Genomic DNA, 12,117 nt, shown 5'->3' with positions numbered 1-12,117 from the left:
AGATATAACGATTTTTAGAGGGAAATTCCATTTTTTCCCAAATTTCGAGTTCAAATTTCCTGGAAACCGGTAGCTTCACGAAGAATCGGTGAGCAGTGCCATAATTGACGATCTCTGATTAGCCGAATTTCGATTTCACCCGAAAAATTTTTTGTCCAAAAATTTTCGTAAAATTTTCCATACCTAACCCTTAGAAAATTTTCAAAAAAATAAAAGTTCCTTCATGAGACTATTGTACCATTTTATTGATTGATTCGACTATGTAGATTACGAAAATGCTCTCAGTTGGGTGATCAGTACATTATTCCATAAATTATAGGCAAAAATCTGAAATTTTCGAAGGAAAAATTTATAATATTCCCGAAGCTGCAACTTCTTCTGCACGTGGGCTACGCGCTTGAAACCTCACTATGTTTTAGAGCGTGACTCGAAGTTTGAAAAACGCTTCATTTGAGGGATCTGTGACGAATAATTCAGGAGATATAACGATTTTTAGAGGGAAATTCCATTTTTTCCCAAATTTCGAGTTCAAATTTCCTGGAAACCGGTAGCTTCACGAAGAATCGGTGAGCAGTGCCATAATTGACGATCTCTGATTAGCCGAATTTCGATTTCGCCCGAAAAATTTTTCGTCCAAAAATTTTCGTAAAATTTTCCATACCTAACCCTTAGAAAATTTTCAAAAAAATAAAAGTTCCTTCATGAGACTATTGTACCATTTTATTGATTGATTCGACTATGTAGATTACGAAAATGCTCTCAGTTGGGTGATCAGTACATTATTCCATAAATTATAGGCAAAAATCTGAAATTTGCGAAGGAAAAATTTATAATATTCCTGAAGCTGCAACTTCTTCTGCACGTGGGCTACGCGCTTGAAACCTCACTATGTTTTAGAGCGTGACTCGAAGTTTGAAAAACGCTTTATTTGAGGGATCTGTGACGAATAATTCAGGAGATATAACGATTTTTAGAGGGAGTCAACGAGTCTCGGCAATTTTTCGTTCAAGCAATAGAAAGGTGCAGGCACCATATATCCAAAAAAGCTGAAACTCCTTTGAGACCATTATCTACTCAAGCCTATTATCTAAACCAATTTTGTTCAACGTTTCGAAACCTAGTGAAATAAGGGCACTATTCTATTTGTGAGAACTAAATAACATCCTCTGATCAGCACTATCCAACCTCTCTCATCCAGAGGAGAAAATAACTCATCCAAGAAAAGCCTCCAACTTCTACAAATACAGAAAAGTTCCTATCCATTAAGAACGGATGCGACATGCATGTCCTGATACATTTTACATCATCTATTTTCGTGTCAGACTGCCGAAGTGAGCCATGCATCCAAAAGGAAATCATTCGATGCGTGACTGAAATGGGAAATGACTCTATGAATGGCCATTATGAGTAGATAATGTACTGTCGGGACCAGGTATTCACTGCGTGCATGAATAACCGAATATCCCAGGTGATTTTCACCATTCCTGTAACCATAAACGTCACTGTTTAACCACCTTCATAACTGCATGGGAATTGTCCTCACCAGTACGAGCGTTTCAATTAATGCAACACTATGAATGGTTCGAGAAGTTCTTCTTCTTCTTTATGTACCGTCTCCTTTAAGAAGGTTGGCTATCATCATGGCGATTTTTATCTTTGAAGTTGCGGATCTGAACAACTCAACAGAGCTACTGTTGTACCACTGCCTTAGGTTGTTCAACCAGGAGATGCGTCTTCTTCCTATACTTCTTTTACCCTGTATTTTTCCTTGTATAATAGTTTGCAACAGCGTATACCTCTCCTCTCTCATCACGTGGCCCAGATACTGCAATTTTCTGATCTTGACTGTGTCGACTATTTCCTTCTCCTTTCCCATTCTTCTCAATACCTCCTTGTTCGTTATTCTGCTCACCCAGCTTATTCTGAGGATTCTTCGATATGTCCACATCTCGAATGCTTCCAGCTTGTTGGTGTCGCATTTCTTAAGCGTCCAGGCTTCCATTCCATATAGTAGTACTGGAAATACGTAGCATTTAGGCATTCTGATTTTAAGATGTAGACTAAGATCTGTTCTGGTTAATGCATTTCCTCATTTTATTAAACACTGTTTTAGCCATTCCGATCCTTGATATTATTTCCTGTGAATAATCATTATTGTCATTTACAATTGTTCCCAAATACCTGTATTTGCAGACTTTTTCCACTGGCTCCCCTTTGATCCATAATATTTCTCGCTGTTGTTAGTGTTTTGCGATCGTCATGATTTTAGTCTTATTTGTGTTAAGTGTGAGCCCCCTTTCTTCACTGATCTGTACTACTAGATCTATTAGCCTTTGTAGTTCTTCCAGGGTTTCTGCTATTAGTACTGTGTCATCCGCGTATCTGATGTTGTTTATAACCTTTCCATTAACTTTCACTCCCGTTGTTTTTTGATTTTTCAGTGCTTCTTGTACTATATCTTCTGAATACAAATTGAAGAGTAACGGTGAATACAAATTGAAGAGTAACGAGAAGTTCTATGATCCTTTTTTAAATTAACATGTAGTTGTAGATGAAGAGGAAATATTAAGCCAATTGAAAAGTCCCTGATCTGATGCTCAAATGGCGGTGCTAGTATTAAATCCATATGATTTTTAGTTAGTATCAATCTTCAAACGATACGAGTCAAAATTTGACAGCAGTCCGACCATTAGTTTGTGAGATATTGCGTTGTGAGTGTAGCTACTTTTGTAATTTGTGAAAGATGGAAAAAAACACTTTCGTGTGCTGAAAAAATATTGCTTTTTGAAGAGAAAAAATACAGTTGAAGCAAAATCTTGGCTTGATCAAGAGTTTTCGGGGTCTGCACCAGGAAAATCAACCATCATTGATTGGTATGCTAAGTTCAAACGTGGTGAAATTTGCACCGAAAACGGTGAACACAGTGGACGCCCAAAAGAGGCTGTCACCGACGAAAAAATCAAAAAATTCACAAAATAATTTCGAATGACCGTAAAGTGAAGTTGATCGAGATAGCAGACATTGTGAAGATATCATCTGAACGTGTACATCATATCATTCACGAATATTTGTACATGAGAAAGCTTTGTACTAAATGGGTGCCGCGCGAGCTCACAATCGATCAAAAGCAACAGCGTGTTAATGATTCTGAGCAGTGTTTGAAGCTGTTTAAGTGCAATAAATCTGAATTTTTGCGTCAATATGGGACAGTGGATGAACATGGCTACATCATTTCACTCCGTAGTCTAATCGACAGTCAGCTGAGTGGACTACACACGATGAACCGAATCCATAGCGAGGAAAAACACAACAGTCAGCTGGCAAGGTTATGGCATCGGAATTCTGGGATGCGCAAGGTATAATATTCATTGATTACCTCCAAAAGGGCCAGACTATCAACAGCGATTATAATATAGCGTTATTGTGTAGTTTAAAAGATGGAATTGTTAAAAACGGCACCATTTGAAGAGAAAAAGGTGGTGGTTCATCAAGAGAATGCACCGTGTCACAAATCAATGAAACAATGGTAAAATTCGAATTACTTCTCCATTCACCGTATTCGCCAGATCTGGCTCCCAGCGATTTTTTCCTGTTCTCAGACCTCAAAAGAATGTTCGCTGGAAAGAAATTTAGCGCCAATGAAGGAGTAATCGCCGAAACTGAGGCCTATTGACAAATCGTACTACAAAAATGGTATCGAAAAGTAAATATTGAATAATAAAATCGAATTTTGTCAAAAAAAATGTGTTTTACTGTGGTAGACCAGGGACTTTTCAATTGGCCTGTTAAATAACCAATGGGAAAAAAGCTCAGGAAGACCTCGAAATTGATGGATGGCTAATCTATCTATATGAGACAATGTGGAACAGGCATTATGTATATTTGGACGCTGGAAGAAGGAGCATAAAAAATGCTCAATCCTAGTGTTAGGTTCTGAACGATTATGATAACAGTATTTTGATTTAATGACGTTACTATATCATCAACATCTTCTGATTGCGGTTGCGGTTAACCGCAACTGCACAGTGCGTGAGTACCCTTAGAAAATAAGGCAATAAGGCAAAACGCATAAATTGTAAATTCCCAGAATCTTTCCAAATCGCCAAGATCTACATTATCGAAGATGAGCCTCGGCTCCACAAATCGAATGTAAATTCCGCGTTAGATTCCGTTACACGAAATTCATTTCCTTGGAAAAAGCCATTTCCGTCTATCTCGAACGAAGGCGTCGCAGGCATTCTTTTCCTCATTTCCCATATATATATATATATATATATATATACGCGAGAAAACCTTTCCCTACAAGCTATCTTCTGCCGGATCTCGTGTATATCGTTGCCAAGGTCTATTATGTTGATGTAATACGGGCTTTACACGGATTTATTTCGATCTCTACTTTATTGAATTTATGGAGCTGTTGCGTGAAACCGTGTAAGTTATACCGGTTTCTCAGGATTTCTGCCGGTTTGGAGTCTTTTTGGGAGTTTTTTGTTCGTTAACGGTTATTGTTCAAAGAAAATTTAATGCGGTGGTTCATTATTTTCTCGGAAATTTCAAGATGTATCCACTTAAAATTTGAAAACATTGCAGTAGTCCATTGTTTTCTCGGAAACTCTACTGGGGGACAAATAAGAAATTATGAAAGTCTGTAGTAGAGTTTTTTAAGAGCTCGTTAACTCGGATATAAAATTTTATTTCCTGTTGAAATTTAGCATGAATATTCGTGTTGTTATTTTACATGAGCAAACTGAATTTAAACCTAATGGGATTAGGTATTTTGTTTTCGATATTCTGCTTGAATTTCCTATAATTATGATACTACCAGCATAACATTTTGCATGAAGCTCAAACTTGTTATTTTGCACAACTCATATACTAGTTGAATCAGTCAAAAATATAGAAAAGTAATCATCTTACGGAAAAATGTTTCAAATAAAATTTTCATCGTTTTAAGGAAAGAAACCACTAAAGCTTTCATCACTGGTAGGGAATTCATATATTTCTTTCATCAAAAACCAACCAGAAATCTTTTTGAAGGGCTTTTCATAAATTTTCTATAATTTTTGTGGCAATAAATCCTCCACTATTTTTGCAACAGTTTCTTCAAAAGTTTGATCCCACATTTTTGAAATATTTATTCATAAAATGTAGGAAAACCACTCAGGCAATGCGAGAACACTTTTACTGCTTCACAAAAGCAATTTGAAGGTATTTATCAATAGTCATGGTAACCAAATTAAGTTTTGTATGCCATCGAGATTATTGTGTTCTTAAATTCGGAATATACTGTGATCATGATGAGTTAAGAAAAAAGCACTTGTATAAGTAAAACTCAACAGATACTTATTGATTGAATTTCATAGGTCTTTTAAATACCACGGAGATATATGCAAGTGTGCCCACTCGTCGTTTCTCTATTTGGTATTTTATATACCAAGCAAATTATCGCCTCTAGACAATTTTTGATTATAATCATGAAGAAATGTCAGGTTTGAAGAAGATTCATGTGGGTTACCTCATGGGTCAAGGCTGGGTTCAACCGGAGGTTCAACCTAAGGCCCGGTACACACATCCGACTTTTGCAGTTACGACACCGTTGCTGTGTCGTACTTGCGGCCTGTGGTACAAAGAATCAAATGGGAGCATGCACACTACCCGACGTGCAGTTGCGACGTCGTAACTGCCAGCATACGATCGTTTTTTCGTAGCATGTCCCTCTAGGCCGCAACTGGGCCGCAGTCGTACATGCGATCTCTCAGTACTCTTTTCTATATTGGCCTGTGCACACATACGACTTTTGTCGTGAGTTCGCACAATGGCAGAGAGGGAATTGGATATCGATTTCTTCATTGAAGAAACTAAAATGAGATGATGTCATCAGAAGAATTTATTGGGTAGTAGTATGTTGTTCTCATCAATTCTTCGAACAACACGATTTTCAACAATTCATCTCTATTTCTCATGATCGGTGAGTCCGCTGGTAGCCTATATATTTTCTTCCGAACGATTTTATCATTGTCTATAGTTATTGCGAAAGTAATATAGTGTCTTATTCAAACTCTTATTGATAAAAATTTAAATTTAATTTTTGAAAAGGCTAGAGATTTCAAGATCATATGAGTGACAGTTTCGTAGAAATCATGAAAAACTGAAAAAGTTTTAAATTTTAATGATCCAACAAATACATTGCGTACTAGTTTCCCATTCACGATGCTGAATGGGAAACTAGTGCACATTGAATTGATCCGGCTCCGCAACCACGCCGGTGTAGTATGTAGTGTGCATTGAATAGGTACGACACCGCAACGGGTGTCGTAACTGCAAAAGTCGGATGTGTGCACCGGGCCTAAGATTCTGCCTACGACCGTGAAACAGATGTTAACCTTAATTTGATTTGTTAGTTTTCGGCTAATTACTCGCAAATGAATTACTCCAAAACTAAAAACATTATTTTCTTCAACAATGTGATTTTTTTCTTTCAATTCACACCCAGATATAATGACTCATATTCCAGAAAGGCACCCTGTGGAAATACCAGCGGTAGAAAGATTGAATTTTACAGGAGCATTCCCTGTTGATGAACAAATTCCGTCCAAAAAAGGTTTTATTTGGTAGTCTGGAGACCTTCCTAACCATACGTTATATCAACCATTTCGTTTCGTTCCCGCGTAAGTATGGGGCATTGTATTCCCGACGTAGAAGCCCAACTGCCGAGAAGACTACATAAATATGCATATTGTGACATTCTGCGCTCGCCTCTACTGAAATTAAAAGGCATGCTGTGTATTTTCACTTGGGATGAAAATTGGGTTTTGGGAGGGGGGAGTGTATTAAAGAAGACGAATATTAATGGTAACGACAAATGAGATGTCTACTATGGAAGATTCCACTCATAATATGATAGAAAAGATAGATGAAAAATAGGTGCATAGATAGAAAGTATACTAACTCACAAAGAAACTGCTACAACCAGAAGGAGCTGTTTAAATTAATTTTTTTTTCGATAAAAAATAGGAAGTATATGAGATGTTGTCAAGCGTGGTTTGATAATGCCAAAATCGAAGAAGAGTAGGCACCAGACGTCGAAATGACACAAATGAAGACGACTTATGGCCATTAGAGACCGATTTGCGACAACTCGATCTTTGGCTGATGAGTAGTCAGGAGAACAAGGCCATCCTGTAACTGTCTGAAGGGTTAACCGCCGTATAAGGTCTTTTGGACTGCAGCATTATCGACCCCATCTTGTGTTACCTCTGACGGTTGAGCATCGCCGGCAACGATTACAGTGGCGCAGAGAACATTGGAATGTGGAATGGCAACAGATCGTCTTTTCTGATGAATCTCGATTCTTCTTGGGTTCACACGATGGCCGAAGAAGGTTTAGACGACGTTGGGGAGTAAGAAGTGAACCCCAGTTTGATGTTGAGCGTCATGTACACCAGACATTAGGCGTTATGGTATGGGGTGCTATTGCAAGTAGGTAATCTTCAGTCTTTATTCGAGGTAACATGACAGCGTTGCGTTACCTTTAAGAAATAGTGGAGCTATATGTTCTCCCTTACTTTAACTGGCTCGAGAATCCAATATTTCAGCAACATAACGCCCTGCCTCATGTTGCCAGAGTTAGTTTAAACTTTTTCGGAGCGGCCCATGTGAATTCTTTGCCATAGCCGCTTAGATTCCCCGATCTTTCGCCCATAGAGCATGTTTGGGATATCATGGGTAGAAGGCTTGGAAATTTATCCCAGCCCCCAAGGACTTTGGCGGCTCTGAGACATGAAGTACATGTAGCTTGGGATAGTATTCCTCAAGAAGAATTAGAGCATCTCATTGCATCAATGCCGAGACGTGTTGGGGAGTGTACAGATTATCGCGGTGGACAAACACATTATTAGCAAATTTATTGAAAAAAATGTAAACCCTTCGTATTTTTCTCCAAATTTCAAACATTTACTTCTTGCTATACTATCTATGTTTTACAAAAGAAAAAAAATTAAAATTGAACAGCTCCTTCTGGGTGTTGCAGTTTCTTTGTTAGTTAGTGTAATTCAAAATGATTTAATGGGACTTTAAATTCTGTCCTTTCTGGAAATTTCAAAATTGTTAGGATATCAAACATCATAAAACTGACAAAATACAGCACAGCAAATAAATCTTCGCAGACTCCTCTTCTGCTCTATCTCAGACTCTTTCACTCATCTGACATTAACACCCACCAGATCGCAATCAACCCTGAGCCACCGACACAAAAACTCACTTAGCGCATTCCAAAGCCCAAATTACCAATTCAACCCTACAGATTCGAGCACCGCAGTTCCGGATGCTGTTATACACAACATATACACGTCATTCATCCAGGAGATCATTAAGCGCACCTCCGGTCTAATTAACAGCCATTCAAGAATCGAGCAAGGTGCAGAGCAAACATCAACTACTCCATCTCCATCCCCTTCGATCCAAAACTTCCACACTAATTCAATTCATCAGAGTTATATAAATGGAAAGTTGCGAGCAGCCTGGTCTAACCCTGCACTCTGGATCCAGACTGACGCATAAAGCTTCATCGTTACGGCGCAAGAAGTATGGGACCTCGTTACCAGATTAATTGCGAATAATTGTTCGAAGTTGAGACCGTCTGAAAAGTTTGATGGTGATCGAATTTATGATGCAGGATGCATAGCGTGATTATCTAAAAGCTCGTAGAAGCCTTGTTTATGTCATGGTTATGCCGGGTGTTGTTTTAGGTTAAATGGGAAGCTTCGATGGTTGTTGTCTATGGTTGAGAATGTCAAACTATGTTAACATTTCGGTTCAGTAAGGTTTGGCAATTCATCATGAATCATTTAACGCTAGGACAACAGAAATTCAGCATGAGTAAAATCTGGATTCTCTTCATCATATTTTTTTTAAAATCTGGTGTTGTCCCTAAAGTTCAGAGCTACAGGAAGCCCATTGTAGAGTCTGATTGATGTTCAGGCAGAATAAGGTGTGATGACGTTCTTGTACAGTGCGGTGTGAACATCCTTTCCTCTCATCAGATGATCCCTATTTTGGTGAATGTGACATACGTAAGTGAGCATGTAACATCAAGTGGTTGTAAGTGAGCCATATTGTTCGAATATACTCTTTCAGCTTGTGCTAAGTGGTACTTCAGCTATAGCTCTCAGCGCCTTCTTCTGCTTTAGGAAGACTTTATGGGCATCCATCGAATTTCCCCATATAATGAAGCCATATGTCACGATATAGTGAAATTTTGCATGGTATGTGAGTATAGCGTCCTGCTGTCCAACTATCTGGGCATAAAATAGCTGTCGAAAGTCTACCACTTAGTAAACTCAATATGTTTTCTCCAGGCAAGAAGACCATCCATTGTGAATCCTAGCAATAACAAACGGTCAGAACTGTGGAGTTTCTTCCTATGGAAAGACAGTCCCTGTTTATTTTAAAGTGGTGTGTTCCAAGCTATTTTGCCGCACTTCTCAAAGCATCTCCTGAGATTCAGCTCTGTTAATAATAGTCATCATAGCATCATCTGCATACCTCACTACCTTTCCTCGCTGACTGTTTTGGATCAGGTTATTTAGGTATATAATGAAGAGCACCGGACCAAGTACAGAACCCTACGGTACTCCCTAATAATAGGCCTGGTGATAGAGCAATTCTTGGAGTTATTGATCATTTTAGAACTGACTCTACTCTTCTCGATTTGAAACCATCAACAAGACAAATATATTAGCGTACCGAAGAGGATATTGTCACGAGAAGTTTTTTGAATTGTATCATCGCTATTGAAATGCTTCCCCAAACTGATCCTTCACCTCGTTAAGCTCCGTTTACAGGCATTTGAGGAAGCATAGTTACGGAAACACCGTATGTTGTGCTTTGGAAGAATCATTAGACTATTTCTGATAGAAGGCGAACTCTCTAAAGTGCAATAATGATATGACAAGTTGCGCCTTCTCTCTAAGAACCTTAATAAGCTCCCGTGTAAGCTCCTTTGCTTCTGTGTTGATCCAGAGTCTGTCCCATCCAGCCACTTCCCTTTCATAGACTCATTCTCATTCCAGAACCGGCTCCTCCTGAATATTCATGATCCAGATAAAAAAGCGATAACTCAAACCACCCCGTCAATCTGAAACGGAAAATAAGCTCCAAATCCCCCCGGTGTAAGACTAACAAGCAACAATCGACTATTTGAGAGTCCCGTAAACACGGCTTAACTGCCCACTTGAAAATGAACCCTGGATCTGTTTGGGACGGAGGGGAATCCAACAAAAGCCCGGTGTTTCTATTTGTTTCTGTCACTCAGTATCTCACTTGGGTCCCAATTATAAACAGTCTCAATGCGGGTGATGAGGACTGTCAGGGGTTGAAGCAAGGACGGATATTTGTCCGAGGAGAGGGTGCTAAAAGTGGGGCAATTGACGTTATTTCTTCCAACTGACACGCTGGACGAAAAGTGGCGAGACTGTATTATTTTGTTATAAGGATCGATGATACCAGCAGCGTGTAAACCGCACCAAACAGTAAATTTTAATGGATGTAATGGTGATACGTTAATGGCTTGAGAATTATCTTTGATCTATTTAAGGCAAATTTCCTTATTGATGAAGACGTTGACGTTTCACTAAACACAATTCTTCGCTAAAAATGCTTCTTCTTCAAAAGAGAGCAAAAATGCAACGTGAACTCTAGTCATTTGGCTTTAATACTTGCACGAAGGACAAAGGCCAACAAGTTGAGAACATCGACGTTACGACATATCGACGTCTTCTTCAATACTAGCAGCAGAATTCTCTTAGGTACGCACATTTCTTTGTCATGTTGGTGATTTTGAATCGAGAATAGTCAAATAGGTGTGAAAACGATCAATAAATGCTTACCCACTAGGCCGATTATGTTGAACGTAAAATAGACGTGGTGCTCTATGAACTTCGCAAACAGATTTATTTTTTAAAAGTAATTTTCCCTAATTTTTTAACCTTTCTGAACAGAAATGCCAACACAATTTGACATTTTCAACTGTCAAATCATAGAAAACAACCATAAGAACAGTACTCAGGGTTTTTTTTAAAGACGTGAATCAAGAAATTCGTTAGTGGGTTCAAAAATGAGCTTGAAATTATGATGTAAGCAGGTTGTCCATAAAAAATCGCTTGCCTGTTGGTTCTGCCAGCTGAAGGTACGGTTTTCTCGGTCAATATCCGTCAACCTTCGCATTTCGACGACTTTATCCAACCAATCGCAACTTTAGCAAGCGCATAGCTCCGCCCAGCTACACGATTCCGAGAATTGCGATTTGTTCAAGTCGTCGAAACGCGGCGGTCGACGGAGAATGTCCAACCTGTTTCGATTTCCTACGCTGCAGAAAATCGTTCGACTGTATTCTCCCCATCCTATTCACCAAATAATCCAGTGGCTCGATTGTTTTCATCACAAACGTTCCATCGAACGAAAACCTACCCATTGTCCATAGAAATCCAAAAACCGCCAGCGCATTTAATTGTAGTGGAGATAAACCCTTATCGCCCTCGAACACTTTTCACCAACAGCGCACCCCATTTTCCGAAATTGTCCGGTCCAGAGAGTGCCCTTCTGCAACCGCATTATGTTTATCGCAGCACGCCTGATGTTTCACTGTGGCTGACGAGTCGCGTCCGTTTCAGAGTCCATTTACAGACGGCCGGCACGGCTGGTCGGCTCACGTACCATGCGGAAAATTAACAAAATCAATCCGCATAGTTTACGAGGTGTTTTGCAGTATGAAAATCTGGGTGAATCTGCGGTTATCGATCCCTCTGCGTATACGTTGGCGTGGTCCGTTGACAAGAAGCGCCACCAATCTTTTAAGAGGGATTACCACCATGTGGCTTTCCGCGTATCGGTCAAACTTTGGTACGTATTCATTTCCCCTCTGGCGCTCCTACGATGATCAATCTTTATATGGTTATAATTCTCTTGCGAAAAACGATAAGTTACCAATTTGTTTTTTTCAAATTCTCAAATTAAAAATGTTTGCTTTTCACAATGGAGATTATTGTTTGTGAAAACCCCATAAAAAACGGTGATTTGTAGGAAGAAATATCTCTGATTTCTTTTTGAACTGAGCAGCCA

The 12,117-nt window shown here is 39.1% G+C and overlaps 1 protein-coding gene across 3 annotated transcripts in view; it reads left to right on the top strand.

Annotated features, from left to right (window-relative positions):
- The window catches only part of LOC123675910, a 157,251-nt gene that overhangs the window by 83,577 nt on the left and 61,557 nt on the right, over nucleotides 1-12,117 (top strand). The gene's annotated exons all lie outside the window — the stretch shown is intronic.

This window comes from Harmonia axyridis, chromosome 3 (genome assembly GCF_914767665.1).
Source record: "Harmonia axyridis chromosome 3, icHarAxyr1.1, whole genome shotgun sequence".
NCBI classification, from domain to species: domain Eukaryota; kingdom Metazoa; phylum Arthropoda; class Insecta; order Coleoptera; family Coccinellidae; genus Harmonia; species Harmonia axyridis.
This window is presented reverse-complemented; position numbering and strand designations above follow the sequence as displayed.